Genomic DNA, 21,469 nt, shown 5'->3' on the forward strand with positions numbered 1-21,469 from the left:
ACTTTCTCAAATTCTCAAAAGACGCATCTAAAAGTAAAATATGCATACCTGACCTTAGAAAATACATAGTATGAAGTGAAGAGACACACAACACACTACGGGCTTTCTGGCTACAGAAATCACCCTGTCTCCTCTTGCTGCAATCCTTTAAATACCTCAGACCAAGACAAACATCCCCCGAGATGGAGACAGAGACTAACAATTGGAATTTGCATTAACTCTTGCATTAACATTAACTTTCCAACCTAAAGGGAATAAAGGGTAATTTACATGGAGGACCCGAAAGGACACTCCCATCACAGTAATCAAGATATCACCTGACTCTTCGGATCTGTATTATCTTCTAATCTACTTTTGTAAGATTGAGACCATTGTACCAGTTGCACTGAGACATTTCAAATGATACCAGTCATGGGTGTTAGTTCACTTGCATTGACATTTTCATGTAATCATTTTGAGTAGACTAAGTAGAAGGAAGCATGGGTGAAGGGATTTAAAATGAAACAAATGGCCAGAAGGGAAGGAGGTCTCCTGCTCCTCCACTCTGAGGGGTGTCTCGAAGATGCCCGTGTATGTTTGTATTGTCTGTTTCTCAGGAGATCAAAGTATCTTAGGTTCTTTCATCCTTACACTACCCACATTCATACTATATAGAACGTACTGTTCTAACGGTCGAGTAGTACATTGAAATTCAAATGTAGAACCCAGTACGCAGTATGCGATTTCGGACGCAGTGCTTGTCTCTTAGACGGCCATCAAGATAAGACCACGGGAACCAGAGAGGTCCTCTGCACAATCTGACCTGTGTTGCAGCCTTGAATTAAACCACACCATGCTGGTTTCGTCTGGTCAGAGGAGATCTGCCCCCTTACAGAGCCTGGTTTCTCTCAAGGTTTCTTTTCCATTTCTGTCACGACAACAATTCCCCAATCCACCGTCGATATTGACAAATATCACAAATCTTTATTTCAGGGCTTGACCTGTCATAGTATGTAGAAGTAGGACTCCTGAAACACAAACATATGCAGTTATTATTTATTTCGTTTTTGGGAGATGTTGCATATTGGGTAAGACATAAAACATGACATTTTCCAGATGAGTAGCACACCTACAACTTAAGTAACATATTTAAGCTTCAGTATTTGCCCTGTAAACTCACAGCTATGTGACACCATCCCACCTGAAATCAATGGACCCCAATCAAAATAACTACCCAACTTCGCATACGACAATCCTGTTCCTGGAGATCTACCTCTGTAAGATCTGCTCCGACCCTGATAAAACACAACTAGCTAGATAAAGGAAAAGTTTGTTGATTTTCAACTAGTGATTTTTATATTTTTATTTTATTTTTTTGTGGCTGATGGCAGTTATATGTGATATTACAGTATTTAGTTTAATTTGAGTAAATATGCATAACAATTGCTGAAATATTTATTTTACATATTTACTATATTTAAATATTTACTAAATGTGTTTGATCAGAGAAGCAGCTGCAAGTACAGGTAGATCTCCAGGAACAGGATTGGTCACACCTAGGACAGTTGTCAACCAATCAGAATTAACAGACAGACACTGAACAGACCCGTGGTGAAAATATATTTACCTCATCAGTTCACAGTTTCTCCGTGTTCAACACTTGTTTAGTTGAACATTCAAACTCCAAGTTTGATTCTTTCTTTGTGTTGTCCAATATGGATGCAAAAAGAACATATGAACCCACTGGAGACTTTACCTCTGCACATTAAAAAAGAAAAAAGAAAAAAAAGTGAATAGATGGATTTACAGAAGTTTTACCAAGCAGAGCCTGAATATGTCTTTGACACATCTGAGTCCAGATTTAGATCTGAGTCCAATCTTAGAAAAAGATTGATATAACATTCAGTAGATTCACTTGAATTCATTAAAAGATCAATAGACCTGAAACCACATACGTTTGGTCGAATGAACAACCCTTAAGTGTGTGCCTTCCTTGGATTATAATCAGCCTATCATATTATAAAGAAGTGTACTACGAGCAGCAAGGGGTTTGGTTGTGTCATCAGAACACATCTGAAAATAAAGTGCCACACCTGCTGGTGATAAGGAGATTGTGAATAAAAAAGGACATTAATTAATATCAGTCTATCACATGGTGAAATAAACCCAACAGCAACCAGCATTAGCATGTCACTAATAAGTCTTCATGTTCTGCGTGTGTCTCTTGTGTGAATGAATAACGTGTTTCACCCAATACACAAACTTAAACACGTTATGCTCACAGTGTTTTCTGCGTCGGCGTCTTAATAAATGAGGACATAACCATGAGATTGTGATAATATTTTTGCCCATATCGCCCAGCCGTACTGTACATGCAATTGACATTACAATAGTAAATGAAGAAACAAATACCATATTGATCCTCTTGCACAATGAAGCTGGTCTCATTGCTTTCTGATGTTCCAGGAGCTCTCTCTTCTCCGGCTGGAGAAACAGTCAAATGTTTATCTGCAGTGCTGTGGCATAAGTGTCTTTCATCTTTGCCAGGCAAATGACAAAGTAATAGCTTAAGAAAGCATCTTGTTGTATAAATAACTAGGATTCTTCAATATTAGCTGCACTGTCATTCAATTATTCAGAAACATATCATGGAAAACCTCAATTATATGGATTTTAGTGGCAGTGCAATGCTATTCTCAGACATAATATCCACACACATTTTAAGATGCTGAATAAATGAATAAATTAGGCATGTTCAGAACAAGATGAGTTAGTGTTTGTCATTGAATCCCTACAGCAACAAATTTGTAATCTTGTAATCTTGTGTATATTTACCCATGTTTGTCTTGTTCAGTCTCAAGCAATGTCTTTCTGTAGACGATTTTTGTTTGCTCCAACTCTGTTTTTCTTGTGTACCTGTGTTAGTTTTACTCTATTGCATAAGTAAAGTTCATCTGCATGAGGATCTGTCTCATCTGGCCTTTGTTCACCCAGCATTTACAACATAAGACTGATATAAATGTTAGTTTTATTTATACCTTGTAGAGGAACTTCAGCATTCTTTTCTTCATCAGTTTCTGTTTTCTTTCCGCAATTAAAAACTAAACAGCATGACAGATTAAGTCATTCTCTGATATTCTGTGTACTCTGAATTGAGTATTGTAAAAAAATAACAATAATTTCAAACAAGTATATATTCTGGTCTTATATTTTTCCAAGCATATTTTAGTAAAAACATTCTGCAATGTCTATGAAAAGGATGCAACCATCATACAATGAAATGCTCATTGTAGGTGTTGAGTAGTTAATGAGTAGCTAATGTAGAAATGTCTGATTATCACACTCATTCCTTACTGTTTGGTTTTACTTAAATCTCTTTTTGGGCCAATTTTTAATTACAATTTTTAGGATATAAGTAGTTTGGAATAGGTAAAAAGTGCTTGGATTTTTTTTTTAGTATTAATTATGTGCTGTAATAATTACACTCTATAAAAGCACTAGGACAGAATAATTTTCATCTAATGACATTCAACCCACTGTAATCTTCTCTCAGAAACACCTTTATTTTATTTGTTGCTATTTAGCAACATCCTAAATTATTAAAACAAAAGTTTATTTAAAATGTATTATTGCCTTTATTTGCCTGTCTAAAACCAGTATGCTGTATATTTTCCAGTAGACATAAAAATCTGACTTTTGAGTGACAGATTTTTTCTTTCTCTTTTTTTTCCTTTTACACAAAACTAAAAACAAGAATGAATTGAATGTGTGGATCCTCATTAATCAGTCACTACTCACCAATTATCTTTTTCTTCATTAAGATGCGAACCACCTCAACACCAACACCAACACCTGTCAGACAAATCAAAACTCCAATAAAACCTGCATCAGCCGCTGATGGGCAATCCTGGCATTTCCCATCTATACAAACACAAAAAGATAAAACAATTATTTAAGTAATTAATGATATAAGCCACACAAAAAAAAAAAAAAAATATGTAGAGGGACATGGAAGTTCACAGTTTAAAAATTATTCCATTATCAAATTATGTTTCTGTCTCTGGAAAAGGAAAGTGACATGACATGTGACCAAGTCCAGTATCCCATACTCTGAATTTGTGCTCTGCATTTATTCCATCCAAGCACACACACACACACACAACGTGAACACACACCCGGAGCAGTGGGCAGCCATTTATGCTGCCCCTGAACCAGTACAATATAGGAGAGTGTGAACGCAGTCCCACACCACCATAAATTATGCAGTAGAGATCCCCATATCTCATTCTGTGTAACTGCTTTAATTACCCCATGTGATGATGATTGGCTCTTTGAAGGTTCTGTGGTTCACAAAACAATCATATTCAGCTTCTTTATCCTCACTGATCTCCACACTCTTCTTCATCTGGGAGGTCCCGTCATGGTTTGGTATGATTCCTGAGGATACAACCTCATCTTCAGGCAGAGATGTGTGATATTTTCTGATGTTCATCATCACATCTCTGGGGTAAATGCCAGTGGCCAAACAGGTGAGCTTCAGCTTGGATTTGTCTTTGGTAGATTTCCTCGCAAACATGTGAACATCTGGAGGAGCTGAAAACACAGGAATCAGATTATCAGTCAGTTTCGTCTCAATAACAATGTCACTGTTATGCACTGCTGTTTGAGCTGTGTGCCCTGAGCTAAAGATGATCACTGGTAAACTGAAGCACTCTATTAACGCACTATAAGCTTTACCAAACACATTCTCTATGAGATAAATAAATGCTCTTTTGTTGCTCTGATTCCTTCTATTGTCCACATTTGAAAGTCACTTTGAATAAAAGTGTCTTAATGTATATGCAAGTCAGACATATATACCTAAAATAAACAATATTACAATGTATAATTGCACAAAATGTGGTAAATGCACAAGCGAACTTAACTGTACTATCGGCAAAATTGTCTTATCGGGTTGATAATGATAACAGTAAAAATGAGCATTTATTGACTGATATCGATATGGTGGCCAATTTATTGTGCACCCCTTAAAAAAAAAAGTGTAAAAAATGCTTTCGTTTGGGCAGTATGATATATTTCAAGGCCCAGTGTTGGGAAAGTTCACTTTCTACATGAACTAGTTCAAAGTTCAATTCACAAATTTTAAAATGAACTAGTTCAGTTCATAGTTCAAACTACACCATTTTGAACTAAAGTTCACAGTTCCAAAAATGAACTAGTTCATAGTTCTTTTTTTCCATATGTTGCTGCGAGCTATTATTTTTCAAAATTATTGCCACAGCCCATATAGAATCACAGACAGCAATTATTTTATCAGTTTTAACAATGAAGCTATGCGTCAGATTTCATCTTCATATCCAATATTGAATCCTTATCCAACCAGGGTTTACATTAGCATTGAAGTGACAGCATTTCCCCATTCTTGCTTTAATGCTTTGTCTCCCATTCTCACCGACCTTGTCATAAACATCATAACATTCTTTTAAATTATCATATGCCTTCTTGCTACATGCTGCTGTCGTTTGCTGTTTTTTTTTTGATGATGCGTCACGCATGCGGCGGACGGCGGTGCGATGCTGGTGGCTGGTGTTGCCAGATTGGGTGTTTTTCCGCTACATATTAAGACCCGTTTACGGTGTGTTTTCGCCTGGAAGGCTCTATAGAAATCTGGCACCCTATTGAACGAAGTAAACCTGAGAGAGCGTGCCGTTCAAGGACACCAGAATGAAGAAGTTCACAGTAACGTTCATTAGGCAGTAATACAGCACGTTCAGTTCACGTTCGCCCAAAATATGAACGAGTTCATGAACTATCGTTCAATGAACGCGTTCAGGCACAACACTGTCAAGGCCTTGGATCTCTTTAAAGTGTACTCTGTTGTGGGCCAATAAACTAAACCCTGAAATGGGCTGATGGTGTGCATTTTCCTATATGCTAATTTGAATGGTTTCTCATGCACACATAGAAGTCTGTATATTTTTGGTCCTTGAGGCTCTGTAATACAGTGCTAAGAATATCCTGAGAAGAAACCCAAAACGCTTAAAACCTGCATTTTTGCATAATGAAAAAGTGCACCTTGAATTCATTGCCATGTCTAACAATCACTAAAGAATCACCAAACAGCTCCCATGAAAACACACTTCTTTTATGATGCATTTATTTTCATTAATTTCTTAATTTTATATTATAAAAAAACTAAACGGGACAAAGGTCAGGAAATGCAATGTTTTCCATACTCTGGTTGCTTTTGTTTCCATACTTTACCAGACCTGATTTCATACTTATCCAAACCACGTAGGAAAACTGTTTACAGGTCTATTTCAACTCCTTCTATAACCAATGGACAGCTATTAAGCTGAAATGAACTGATTTCAACTGAATAGTTATGGTCTACTTCTGTCTATTGTCTGCTTTTCAGCAAATTTTAATTTTGTTTGCATCATTGAACCACTATTTTCTTGTTAATTACTGTAAAGCTGATTTGACACAATCTACATTGTATAAAGTGCAATAACTTGACATTTACTCACAGGCATTTCTGAGCTCCTCATTTCCATATTCTCTGAATTTGTTGAGCCAGTCCACACACTCTTTCTCCAGATAGCCTTTGAAGTACGTGTTTAGTTTGGGCAAATTGTTCCATTTCCTCTTGGATCGTAGAGCTGCCGTATCAACTGAAGCGACCCACTGAGATTCTTCGTCGTCAAACAACAGAAAGTCTTCTCCATCATAGCTGAACTCATAAACACTTTGGAAAAATTCACTTCACTTTCCTGTTGCTCAATTGAACAACCAGTTCTCCACTGAAGAACATGAAGATCTGAAGTAGACAGAAAACATGACATTTGTGAAATAATATCAGTAACAAAAATAAAAGGATTGCATGTGCATGCAGGTTAAAGGGGACATTGGATGCTCATTTTCACAAGTTGGAATAATTCTTAAAGAGGCTTCATGATATGTCTGTAGCATACTTTATTTAAAATTCCTTAGTGGGCTTGTAAAAGAACACCCTTTTTACCTTGAGAATCGAACCCTCTCCATTGAATTTGTATTGCAGGAAGCTGCCTCCTTGTCATTTCTGACTTATAACAAAACACAAAAAAAAAAAACACGGAATAATGTCTAAAAGATGCTGTTTGACAAGGTGTACAATAAAAAAGCTAAAAACTGTAAAAAAATAAAATAAAAAACACTCCAGAACTACGTTTTTATAAGCTGTTGACAACAACTGTTTAAGGACACAACAGGAAAGCGCAACGTGTCATATTACTCTGAAAACTACGCCCACTGGAGGGAAACCTATTTTCATTATTTTCAAGCATATCAAAGGGTTATTTCTAGGGTCAGTAGATTTGAATTTTTTATCAAATGAATCACACCCGTTTTCTGTGGTTAATTGTGATTAATCGCACACTACATGAAATTAAGCATAGCCCATTTAGCATGTTTTGAATGATTATGTTGTCATCATTTGCTATATCCAGCAAAGTAAACCAAAAGGTTGAAGGGTGATTCTCAAAAATCTGTATTTTCTGCAAGATTTTTTCAAGATAAATTTAGATGACTTTCCAAAAACTTAGAAACTCCAAAAGGACACCAAAGAACCAAATGATATAAGGAGCCCATAAAAGCACATGTGTAACAGCAAGTGGGTCATTCCTGTTATACAGTGACTTTAATGTCCCAATGATTTATTTAATCATATTTTCTCTAAAATGAGTCACATATTTATAAGATATGGCTTATATAGGACATGGCACCTTTTCATTGATATATGTATTCAAATGTATTATATCTTTAGTGCAAAGTAATCAACTTCCACAAGAAATATAAACCATAAAATGATTAAAAAAAAAAGATTCAAAACTCAAAATTAGTTTTAATTATGTTACAAAATAGGCTAAACTGCCTCTAATCATATATATAAATCATGTGAAAACATAGTTTTTTTTTGTTTGTTTTTTACTATTTTCTTCAATTATCGTGTCCCTGAAGTCATTTTCCACCCTGTTAGTACATACTTTCTCGCCTTTCAAAACCGACTGCAATGTCATTGAGACCATTTTATAGAAGTGACCCACTGGAATTCATCTGTAAAAACTGAGGTAAGCTTCAACTCTGCCTCGTAAATTTGTTTTTAGTTTTTGGAATGTTATCCTGCTTGTCCCACCCTTAAAGTTCCACCCTGTTAGGCCGGATTATGGAGAATGTTAGTCCTATCAAAAAAATGTAAAAACAAATCTGACATTATAAAAGTACTGTTAATCTGTAGAAGGTTAGCTTGTTTAGAATGTTGATCACTCAATGAGCTATGGCTAACTTATCTCAAAATGTTCCACCCTGTTAGGTGGAAATTCTAATAGAATGAATAGTATTTAGTGTATATAGCAAATACATTTCTATATACGTGTGTATATGTATATATATATATATATATATATATATATATATATATATATATATATGTATATATATATATATATATATATATATATATATATATATATATATATATATATATATATATATATATGTATATATGCCACCATGATTGATTGTGATAAGGAACCACATAGCTATTTTTTGTGTCCCTCCCCCAAAGGAAATCTGGATTATTATTATTTTTATTTCATTTTTTTTGGTATCGTTTTGAAACAATATTATAAAGGTGCAGTTTCACACATAACAGATGGGAAACCATGCAGGAAAATGGCGGAAAGCTTGTCCACCGTTAATGAACCTGGTGTTCCACCCTGTAATGCTCCTTTCCACCCTGTTAGACAAGTACTTTTAAATAATAATTCTTAGCAACGTGAAATGTTTGGCATACTTTTGTCTTATTTTGTAAGGTGAGGAGTACTAACAGCAAATATATGTTTTTGAGCAATTTTTTACTGTTATTTACAACCCCATTGGCAAAAATTGGCACAAAAGTACCTGTTCTTAATTATTAAGACATATTCTATTCATCAATAATTGTTTTGTTATTGTTTATTGTGTTAAAAATAATAAGATGGCATAAGGGACATATACTATCTAAGAAAAGCTCATTATTATAACATTTACATTATTAACATGTTGTGATAACTATCTTTATGTCCCTAACAGGGTGGAATATGTTCATGGCCAGTGTCTGAACAATCTACCCATAATTATTATTTTTTGAGTCTCCGAGCTTAACCAATATCCATTCCTAATAGTTAAACATATCACTATTTTGGTAGAATACAAAAAAACACAAAAATCATGCAACTTCTTTTCCAAAACTTATAAAGCCAAAATTTTACCGCATATCAGGAATGACCCAAATAGCTTTTTTACATTTTAGAGAAGTCAAGTTGCAAAACTGAGCAGGACCACATGGAGATGCCAAAAAAATAAAAAAACCTAAATCAACCGACGACTGACTGCATATATCTACTACAGTAAAAGTCTCTTTAAGACAAGTCATGTCACTCGGCGGCTATCTTTGAAATGCCTCTCAGGCATCCAAGTGCAACTCCTGTCTCTTTGTATGGGGAAACATCAAATTCTCCAAATCTGTTCACTATGCTTAAAATTAAATTTCATATTTGAAATCATCAACAAAATCTGAAAGCAGCTATTTCATAAATGTTGTTACTTTTGCTCAAATAGCCTTATAAAAAGCTTATTGTTCAGGCTAGATCAGCCCGTGTGCATGCACTGTCCTAAGAGAACTTCTAACGGCAGCTGCAGTGACGCGCTGACTTTACTGATTTGTGACTGGCTTTTTCATTCAGAAGGCGGGAATTCCTGCGATTGAGTGGCCTTGCATTTCTCCCCATTCAAAACTATATGAGTGACACATCTTGGGTATTATATACTCTTTGGTATAGCATAACACAGCAACATGTACAGTACATGACTGTTCAAAACAGATTATAACGGAATCACGCATGCTTACTGTATGACTCCTGTACACCACCGCAGTAGTCTTTACTTTGACTAAAGTCTTCATCCATCAAAACTTTACTAGCGAGACACTGGTTATTCAGTAGCCTCTCATCTGGCTATACAGTGGTGGATGTGTTGACAAGCCGTTCAGTCTATACTTCAGACAGTGCGTGTAGCATGTGAGAGGTCGCGCTCTTCAGAGACAATCACAGAATATGACAGAGCTTGTGTTTTAATCCGAAACACACTGGAATAATTCACTGAAAATGTGACGCGAGTCTCCATTCTCTCTGCAATCTCTGATGAAATCATCCTGGTGTCATTTATATTAATGCTGTTCTGGACGGATTGTTTGAACACATTCGCTCTCTGGATCATTGGAATGAAAACTTTTACTAGAGTTTAGCAGCTTAAAATTATCTGATCACAAGCAGAGAAGCAAAATTGTGTTAAAGGGTTAAAATAGAAATTGTGCTTCAGTATTTTTGAAATAAAATAATTTTAAATTATTTTAACTTGTTAAAGATTGAAAAATTAATTGCATGCGTTAATGCATTAACATTGACAGCCCTAATTATTTCACCACCCTATGAGAATCTGAGAGGAGGAGATATATTGAGAGACTCAATTTTACTCATACTAAATCATTACTGTCAAGGCCCCACAATTTACCAATTTTTCCTGCTAATGTTTCACATCTCATTGCCTGTATCCATTTTTTTGTCTCCTTAAAAGCTGGCTTTCAGGGTTTAATAGCTTACAAAAACATAGTTCTGTTTACTGTACACTTTGTCACACAGCAGCTTTCAGACTTTGTTCTGTGTTTTGTTATAAGTCAGAAATGACAAGGAGGCAGCTTCCTGCAATACAAAGTCAATGGAGTGGGTTGGATTGCTTCCTCCTGACCAGTGGACGTGGCCTAAATGCGCTCTGTCTCTATCTAATTAAAGGGGTCATATGACGTTGCTGAAAAAAAACATTATTTTGTGTATTTGGTGTTATGATATGTTTTTATGCAGTTTAAGGTTCAAAAACACATTGTTTTCCATAAAATGTTGGACTGTTCTGGAACAGTTTTGTAAATATAACTTAACCACTGATTTCTAGTCGTGTCCTCTTTTGGAAGAACAAATTAAATTAAATTTATGCATTTAGCAGACGCTTTTATCCAAAGCGACTTACAGTACATTCAGGCTATCAATTTTTACCTATCATGTTTTCCCGGGGAATCGAACCCCCAACCTTGCGCTTGATAGCGCAATGCTCTACCAATTGAGCTACAGGAACACTAGTAGTTTGGCTTTCGCAAAGAAACACACTGCGCTCCACTATATGGTGGCTACAACAATACTACAGCGAGTATCAAAGTTACACTAAATCGTAAATGGGCAAAAAGGCGGGAGCTGGTTGCTGAAGCCATCCCCACACGCACGACGGCAGTGTCAGCAGCCGCAATCCACCTGTCACTCAAGTGGCCATGCCCTTAATTATGCCAAGCTTTAAGTCTTTAAATTATGCCAAGCTTTAAGTTATAAAAAATTCTCCCCCCTCACAGTTGTCATGAAGGGCAAAATTAGCTATATAGACCAAAATAATTTTTTGCACCAGGCTGTAAACATGTTTATTCATGCTGTAAAGTTGGGCATTTTAACATGGGGAGTCCATGGGATTGACTGCTGACATCTTCCCTTCTGCAGCCAGCCTCAAGTGATCGGTCGATGAATTGCAGTTTTAGTCACTTGCTTGTGAGGCGTTCTAGGGGGGTGTGGATGTCTTAAATTTTTAATTTTAAAGAATATCTCTTTGAGTTTGAGACTTTAATCTTTGCAACTTTATGAATCTTCTGTATGCACGAATAGGGTTGGGTACCGATTGTTCTTTTTTACGATACTGGTGCCATTTCGATAATTTTAAAATGGTACCGGTGCCTAGACGGTGCCTGAACCGATACTTATAAATAAAAAAAATTAAAAAGAGCCACAAAAAACTATGGATAACATTAAAGAACATTACAAAATATTTAAAATAAATCCATATTTTTCACACACTCCTTGGATGCTCTAATTTCCCAAGTTTCCCTTACTCTAAGCCTAATTAATGTATTCCATTACTACTGTATCTGTGTATTTCATTTCTACTGTATCTCTGTCAATCACTCTGATATTTAGTTAAAATGAGTGCTGTCTGTCACTGTCTTTAATCAGTTCTGTGAATTCCTGTATGCTCATTCTTTATAAAGTAGCAACAATGTCATTTGTAAAGTACAGTACTTTGCAAGTCTTACACTGTAAAAAATCCAACTTACAGTTACAAACTCAGTTTTTAAAGTTAATTCAACTATTTAACATTAAAAAGTTTAGATAACACAGAAAATTAAGTTAAAAAGAAATTTAGATCAATTTATTTGACCAAATTAATATTTCAAGTTAGAACAACTAACAACTTTAAGTTGGTTATTAGTATTGCCCAGAAAGGCTGATGAGCATGCGCAGTTCGATCGCTTTTTTATAAACGCCATTTTCATTGCTCCTGTTTCATTTTCGTGTTTCCTTAAGCGGTGTCTTTTATTCCTTCATTGTGATCGCTCTGGTAAGTGTAGTTCTGTGTGTATCAATTCACGATATGATTTAAATGAAGTTGGTTCACAATATCCGCTTTTGTACAACATAGGTGGCGTTAAGTTAGTCAGTTAAATTTTCCCGCCTGGTCTTATTGTTGCCTCAGGTCAGACGTCGCCTATTTTTTTCTGCCTGACAGTGTAAGTTAATCTCTCCGGTAGGTGCTGTTCTCTATATAATATTTACCATAAGAGTTGAAATATGTTTGTTGAGTTGAAAATTTGTATGTCATTTGTGGATTAATGCGTATTTGAGACGCGAACCGTTTAAAACGATTCAGTTCGATTTGGTGAACTGGTTAAAAAAGATCCGGTTACATCGAGTGATTCGTTCGTGAACCGGATATCACAAACTGCTTTGTTTTAAACTCTCTCACAACAGACACAGAAGAGAAGATAATGCTGAATAAAGTCGTAGTTTTTGCTATTTTTGGACCAAAATGTATTTTCAATGCTTCAAAATATGGACAGTAAACCGTACACACAGCTTCAATGGAAGGACTGAGAGCTCTCGGACTAAATCTAAAATATCTTAAACTCTGTTCCGAAGATGAACTGAGGTCTCACGGGTTTTGGAACGACATGAGGGTGAGTTATTAATGACATAATTTTGTTATTTGGGTGAACTAACCCTTTAACCATAATGCATACAAAGAGTTTGCAAGTAAGACGTGAATTTTAGGATTACAATATTGCGTGTAGCTGTTACTTTCTATGACCTTATCTATGTTGAATGTAAAATTAAAATATGTAAATAGGGGTGTGCCTGAAGCCAAATACCTTATTCCGAATGTCACGGATAATGGCTTCAAAAACGAATAACAGACAAGGAATAATTCTGCCTGAATACTTGGCTGAAGCTGGCACAGTCCCGAGTTTGCTAGATAACAGTTGAGTGAGGGGATCAGCGCAATATTATACACAGACCTCTAAAGTCACGAGTGTGAAGTGAATCAATGTAAACTTTGAGTGAAAAGAGCGCAAATCAAACACAGCATTGCTGTTGTCTCTCCGTGCATCTCTCAAAAATCAGAGCTTGGCAAGAATAATATCACCTATAATAATACATCATACATGTTCTATTCTTTGTATATGTTTAAAAATCAATGATTAAAACCTTAGGCTACGATATGATACGAATGAATGGATTAAGCACAGCGCGCTCACCAATCAAACAGCCGTGCTGCGTCTCAGTCTCTCAAAAACCAGTTCTCTCTCGAGAGCAGGCTAATAATCAACTTAGATATGGATACATTTTCTATTTGCCCTACATATTTGCATCTTTATCTTTTGCTGGTCTATGCGGCACACACACATTTGTTTAGTGAAGTTCACTAAACATTAAGACTTGCTTAAAGAGTTAATGTAATGAAAATGTGCACATTGAATTGATTCAGTCGTTCATGATCACTAAACGTTTGTCATGACATCTCTCTGCTTGCATGATAAATATTATTTTAGAAATTAATAATTATTTTAGTTTAACATAACCTTCTTTTTTCAGTGATAACTATGAAAAAAAAGCCATAACGGTCTTATCAAGTATTGTACGATGTTGTATCCGAATGCAGATACGAAAAATGTTGTGATTGTTACAGACACAAATACAAATACTGGCTGTTACATATAAATGTAAATATGTAATGTCATAATAGTTTTGACAATTTATATATGTAATTGCTGCATAAGGCTATGAATTAATAAGTGTTTATTGATAAAAAAATGTCTTTTCAATTACAGTAGCATGAACCACAAGTAGTCGAGTAACTAAAGTATTTTTTAAATAATAAATCGACTAGTAGAAATCAGTAATCGTGCAACTTTTACTTTGTGTAGAGCACCGGCTGTTGTCAGACTGCTTATGCATTCAAAAATCTCACTAGATGATTATTAAAATTAATGGCAAAATGAATGTATGGAGATGTAAACTGACACACTTCTTTCCTCAGCTGGCGATTCACTTTCCTCAGGCAGCGAAGACTCACTTTCCTCACGCAGCAAACGACTCACTTTCCTCAGGCAGAAAACGACTCACTTTCCTCACGCAGCGAAGACTCACTTTCCTCACGCAGTAAACGACTCACTTTCCTCAGGCAGCGAACGACTCACTTTCCTCACACAGCGAACGACTCACTTTCCTCAGGCAGAAAACGACTCACTTTCCTCAGGCAGCGAACGACTCACTTTCCTCACGCAGCGAACGACTCACTTTCCTCAGGCAGAAAACGACTCACTTTCCTCAGGCAGCAAATGACTCACTTTTCTTCACAGCGAACGACTCACTTTCCTCACGCAGCGAAGACTCACTTTCCTCACGCAGCAAACGACTCACTTTCCTCAGCTGGCGATTCACTTTCCTCACGCAGCGAAGACTCACTTTCCTCATGCAGCAAATTACTCACTTTCCTCAGGCAGAAAACGACTCACTTTCCTCACGCAGCGAAGACTCACTTTCCTCACGCAGCAAACGACTCACTTTCCTCACACAGCGAACGACTCACTTTCCTCAGCCGGCTACTCACTTTCCACAAGCAGCGAACGACTCACTTTCCTCAGCCGACTACTCACTTTCCACAAGCAGCGAACGACTCACTTTCCTCAGCCGGCTACTCACTTTCCACACGCAGCAAACGACTCACTTTCCTCAGCCGGCTACTCACTTTCCACACGAAGCGAATGACTCACTTTCCTCAGCTGGCGACTCACTTTCCTCACGCAGCGAACGATTCACTTAACTCAGCTGGCGACTCACTTTCCTCACGCAGCGAACGACTCACTTTCCTCAGCGAAAGACTCACTTTCCTCAGCTGGTAACTCACCTACTTTTTTCAGTGATAACTATGAAAAAAAAGCCATAACGGTCTTATCAAGTATTGTACGATGTAGTATCCGAATGCAGATACGAAAAATGTTGTGATTGTTACAGACACAAATACAAATACTGGCTGTTACATAAAAATGTAAATATGTAATGTCATAATAGTTTTGACAATTTATATATGTAATTGCTGCATAAGGCTATGAATTAATAAGCGTTTATTGATAAAAAAATGTCTTTTCATTTACAGTAGCATGAACCACAAGTAGTCGAGTAACTAAAGTATTTTTTAAATAATAAATCGACTAGTAGAAATCAGTAATCGTGCAACTTTTACTTTGTGTAGAGCACCGGCTGTTGTCTGACTGCTTATGCATTCAAAAATCTCACTAGATGATTATTAAAATTAATGACAAAATGAATGTATGGAGATGTAAACTGACAAACTTCTTTCCTCAGCTGGCGATTCACTTTCCTCAGGCAGCGAAGACTCACTTTCCTCACGCAGCAAACGACTCACTTTCCTCAGGCAGAAAATGACTCACTTTCCTCACGCAGCGAAGACTCACTTTCCTCACGCAGCAAACGACTCACTTTCCTCAGCTGGCGATTCACTTTCCTCACGCAGCGAAGACTTACTTTCCTCACGCAGCAAACGACTCACTTTCCTCAGGCAGCGAACGACTCACTTTCCTCACGCAGCGAACGACTCACTTTCCTCAGGCAGAAAACGACTCACTTTCCTCAGCTGGCGATTCACTTTCCTCACGCAGCGAAGACTTACTTTCCTCACGCAGCAAACGACTCACTTTCCTCACGCAGCGAAGACTCACTTTCCTCACGCAGCAAACGACTCACTTTCCTCAGCTGGCAATTCACTTTCCTCACGCAGCGAAGACTCACTTTCCTCACGCAGCAAATGACTCACTTTCCTCAGGCAGAAAACGACTCACTTTCCTCACGCAGCGAAGACTCACTTTCCTCACGCAGCAAACGACTCACTTTCCTCACGCAGCGAACGACTCACTTTCCTCAGCCGGCGACTCACTTTCAACAAGCAGCGAACGACTCACTTTCCTCAGCCGACTACTCACTTTCCACAAGCAGCGAACGACTCACTTTCCTCAGCCGACTACTCACTTTCCACACGCAGCGAACGACTCACTTTCCTCAGCCGGCTACTCACTTTCCACACGCAGCAAACGACTCACTTTCCTCAGCCGGCTACTCACTTTCCACACGAAGCGAATGACTCACTTTTCTCACGCAGCGAACGATTCACTTAACTCAGCTGGCGACTCACTTTCCTCACGCAGCGAACGACTCACTTTCCTCAGCGAAAGACTCACTTTCCTCAGCTGGTGACTCACTTTCCTCACGCAGCTGGCGACTCACTTTCCTCACGCAGCGAACGACTCTCTTTCCTCAGCGAAAGACTCACTTTCCTCACGCTCCTCGTGTAGGCAGGGACGTGCACAGACATTTTGAGGGGCAGGGGCTCAAGTGAAATAAAGGGCACTTCTCATAATTAGGTTTTTTTTTTTTTTTTTTTTTTTTACAAAAAAGTATATATATATATATATATATATATAGTAACGCAACTCTGACTTCCTTTTAAAAAAATAATTTAAAAAGTTAATTAATTTTATCTTCCTCAAACTCACGCAATTGTTTCATTTTCAAAAGATGTCTACAAAATAATCAGTTCACAGAAACCATGGTCTCCTTAGTATTCACTAGGTTTATAGAGCAGCAAAGGAAACCATTCCACAATGTGCACGTTCTGAACACATTTTCTATGCTACTAGTTTCAAGTATATATGAAGAGTTCAGATGCAAAAGCCTCTAAGTGCCATCTGAAATTTTCTTATGAGCTTTTTTTTTTAACTTAAATGAAAATTAATAGGTAATTTCCATTGCCAGTAATGTGAAATAAGTGAACATAAACATACAAGCTTGATAAAAATGATCATTATTGGAGGAAATTTCAGATTTTTTCATCTGAACTCTTCATATTTAGAATAAGCTAAATAACTGCATCAAACAGAGGGGCGTGTTTTACTAATAATTTGTTTATTTTTGCACAAGGCACTACATCGTTTTAATTATTTTGGTGTTATCAGAATACATAACACTTTTAAAATTAAACTTACCAAAATAATTGAGTAAAAATTCAATAAAAGCCAAAGTCATGTATGTATTTGTGGTGGTATGGAATACTATTTTATAAAGGTTGAGGAAATAAAAAAAGTTAAATTACTTAAATAGTTAATTTATAAATATTGTTATTTTTAAAGTTTAATGTTAACTTATTTCTACTCAGTTTTATTTATTAATGTACCAGATGCAGTTACTCAGATTTACTACATTTTTTAGAGTGTATCCTCCATCTGTTTACATCTGTAGATTTCTTCTAAATTCAGCAATTTAGATTTCTAAATTTCAGGGGGAAAGACTCTTGATGTAAGTCAATAACTGGGGACGTTTTGTATGCAAATTGAAAAGTGAGTTGTTCACTGCATGAGGAAAGTGAGTCGTTCGCTGCATGAGGACAGTGAGTTGCCAACTGAGGAAAGTGAGTCATTATCTGCGTGAGAAAAGTGAGTCGTTCACTGCGTGTGGAAAGTGGTGGAAAAGTTAGTCACCAGCTGAGGAAAGTGAGTCATTCACTGCATGAGGAAAGTGAGTCGTCAGCTGAGGAAAGGGAGTTGTTCGCTGCATGAGAAAAGTGAGTCTTCGATGCGTGATGAGAGTGAGTCGCCAGCTTAGGAGAGTCAGTGGTCCGCTGCGTGAGGAAAGTGAGTCGTCAGCTGAGGAGAGTCAGTGGTCCGCTGCGTGAGGAAAGTGAGTCGTTCACTGCGTGAGGAAAGGGAGTTGCCGGTTGAGGAAAGTGAGTCTTTCACCGCGCGAGGAAAGTGAGTCGGTCGCTGCGTGAGGAAAGTAAGTCGTCAGCTGCATGAGGACAGTGAGTTGCCAACTGAGGAAAGTGACTCGTTCTCTGCATGAGCAAAGTGAGTCGTTCGCTGCGTGAGGAAAGTGAGTCGTTCACTGCGTGAAGAAAGTGAGTCGTCGGCTGCGTGAGGAAAGTGAGTCATTCACTGCATGAGGAAAGTGAGTCGTCGGCTGCGTGAGGAAAGTGAGTCGTCGGCTGCGTGAGGAAAGTGAGTCATTCTCTGCGTGAGGAAAGTGAGTCGTTCAATGCGTGAGGAAAGTGAGTCGTTCACTGCATGAGGAAAGTGAGTCGTTCGCTGCATGAGGACAGTGAGTTGCCAACTGAGGAAAGTGAGTCATTCTCTGCGTGAGAAAAGTGAGTCGTTCACTGCGTGTGGAAAGTGGAGGAAAGTGAGGAAAAGTGAGTCACCAGCTGAGGAAAGTGAGTCATTCACTGCATGAGGAAAGTGAGTCGCCAGCTGAGGAAAGTGAGTCCGTTCGCTGCATGAGGAAACTAAGTTGCCAGCTGGGGAAAGGGAGTCGTCCGGGGCGTGATGAAACTGAGTCGCCAGCTGAGGAAAGGGAGTCGTTCACTGTGTGAGGAAAGTGAGTCGCCAGCTGAGGACAGTGTTGTGCCAGTTCATACTTAAAAAGAACTAGCTCAAAGTTCAGTTCACACAGATGATAATGAACTAGTTCATGTTCATAGTTCTTTTTTTTTTTTTAAATGAACTAAGTTCACATATCTAAAAACGAACTAGTTCACGTTCATTTGTTAAATTCTTTTTAAGATAGGCCACTATCTTACTCAATAGAACCTCTTTACCATCCATTACCAGCTACAAATCACTGCCACTCCAAAACTAATCAAAATTATTGTACCAATAAACAAGAGACAATTATTATAGCCAGGAGAAAAATAATGTTGAGATAGAGAATATATTTACCCCTTAAATAATGTGTAATCATGATATGTAGAAATTGGAAAATACAAGGTGCAGTCAAGGTATACTGTATGTTCAGTGAAACTTTTATTTTGCCAGCATTAACCAAATTACCCAGGACTTAAAAAAAAAGTATATTCAGGTTCATATTCAGGACGACTTACTTTCCTCGTCCGCTGCGTGATGAAACTGAGTCGCCAGCTGAGGAAAGGGAGTCGTTTACTGCGTGAGGAAAATGAGTCACCAGCTGAGGAAAGGGAGTCGCTCGATGCGTGAGCAACGGGAGTCTTCGCTGCCGGATGAGAGTGAGTCGCCAGCTGAGGAGAGTCAGTGGTCCGCTGCGTGAGGAAAGTGAGTCGTTCGCTGTGTGAGGAAAGTGAGACGCCAGCTGAGGAAAGTGAGTTGTTTGCTGCATGAGTAGAGTGAGTAGCCAGCTGAGGAATGTAAGTCACCAACTGTGGAGAGTTAGTGGTCTGCTGTGTGAGGAAAGTGAGTCATCAGCTGAGGAGAGTCAGTGGTCCGCTGCATAAGGAAAGTGAGTCGTCAGCTGAGGAGAGTCAGTGGTGCACTGCGTGAGAAAAGTGAGTCGTTCACTGCGTGAGGAAAGTGAGTCGCCGGTTGAGGAAAGTGAGTCTTTCACTGCGCGAGAAAAGTGAGTCGGTTGCTGCGTGAGGAAAGTAAGTTGTCAGCTGCATGAGGAAAGTGAGTCGTTCGCTGCATGAGGACAGTGAGTTGCCAACTGAGGAAAGTTAGTCATTCTCTGCGTGAGCAAAAGTGAGTCATTTGCTGCATGAGGAAAGTGAGTCGTTTGCTGTGTCAGGAAAGTGAGTCGTTCGCTGCATGAGGACAGTGAGTTGCCAACTGAGGAAAGTGAGTCATTCTCTGCGTGAGGAAAGTCAGTCGTTCACTGCGTGAGGAAAGTTAGCCACCGGTTGAGAAAGTGAGTCGTTCGCTGCATGAGGAAAGGGGAGTCGTTCTTTGCGCGAGGAAATTGAGTCATTCACTGCGTGAGGAAAGTGAGTCGTTCGCTGCATGAGGACGGTGAGTTGCCAACTGAGGAAAGTGAGTCATTCTCTGCATGAGGAAAGTCAGTCGTTCACTGCGTGAGGAAAGTGAGCCACCGGTTGAGAAAAGTGAATTGTTCGCTGCATGAGGAAAGGGAGTCATTCTCTGCGTGAGGAAATTGAGTCGTTCACTGCGTGAGGAAAGTGAGTCGTTCACTGCCTGAGGAAAGTGAGTCGCCGGTTGAGGAAAGTGAGTCGTTCGCTGTGTGAGGAAAGTGAGTCGTTCGCTGCATGAGGAAAGTGAGTCGTCGGCTGCGTGAGGAAAGTGAGTCGTTCGCTGCATGAGGACAGTGAGTTGCCAACTGAGGAAAGTGAGTCATTCTCTGCGTGAGGAAAGTGAGTCCTTCACTGCATGAGGAAAGTGAGTCGTCAGCTGAGGAGAGTCATCGGTCCGCTGCATGAGGAAAGTGAGTCGTTCACTGTGTGAGGAAAGTGAGTCGTTCGTTGCATGAGGAAAGTGAGTCGATCGCTGCATGAGGACAGTGAGTTGCCAACAGAGTAAAGTGAGTCGTTCACTGCGTGAGGAAAGTGAGTCGCTGGTTGAGGAAAGTGAGGCATTCGCTGCGTGAGGAAAGTGAGTCGTTCACTGCGTGAGGAAAGTGAGTCGTCGGTTGCGTGAGGAATGGGAGTCGTTCACTGCATGAGGAAGTGAGTCGTCGGCTGCATGAGGAAAGTGAGTTGTCGGATGCGTGAGGAAAGTGAGTCGTCGGCTGCGTGATGAAAGCAAGTCGTCGGCTGCGTGAGGAAAGCGAGTCGTTCGCTTCATGAGGTGAGTCTGTATACTGATGCACAGCCGGCCAATTATTGGTAATCTCAGTGGCTACTGGCAATTGTATAGTGAATTCCCACAACAAGTCGGTAGCCTTATTTTTGGACCGGAAAGCACGCCATACCCAACCCTATGCATGAACAGCTGAGGAAAGTGAGTCATTCGCTGCGTGAGGAAAGTGAGTGGTTCGCTGCGTGAGGAAACTGAGTCATCAGCTGCATGAGGAAAGTGAGTCGTTCGCTGCGTGAGGAAAGTGAGTCCCCAGCTGAGAAAAGTAGGTAGCCAGCTTAGGAGAGTCAGTGGTCCGCTGCGTGAGGAAAGTGAGTCGCCAGCTGAGGAAAGGGTGTTGTTCGCTGTGTGAGAAAAGTGAGTCTTCGCTGTGTGATGAGTGTGATGAGAGTGAGTCGCCAGCTGAGGAAAGCGAGTTGT

At 38.8% G+C, this 21,469-nt stretch overlaps 1 pseudogene; it reads right to left on the reverse strand.

Annotated features, from left to right (window-relative positions):
- Window positions 1–918: 918 nt before the first annotated feature.
- Window positions 919–21,469, reverse strand: part of LOC132149705 (H-2 class I histocompatibility antigen, Q10 alpha chain-like) — a 30,641-nt pseudogene continuing 10,090 nt past the window's right edge.

Source organism: Carassius carassius, chromosome 9, assembly GCF_963082965.1.
Source record: "Carassius carassius chromosome 9, fCarCar2.1, whole genome shotgun sequence".
NCBI lineage: Eukaryota > Metazoa > Chordata > Actinopteri > Cypriniformes > Cyprinidae > Carassius > Carassius carassius.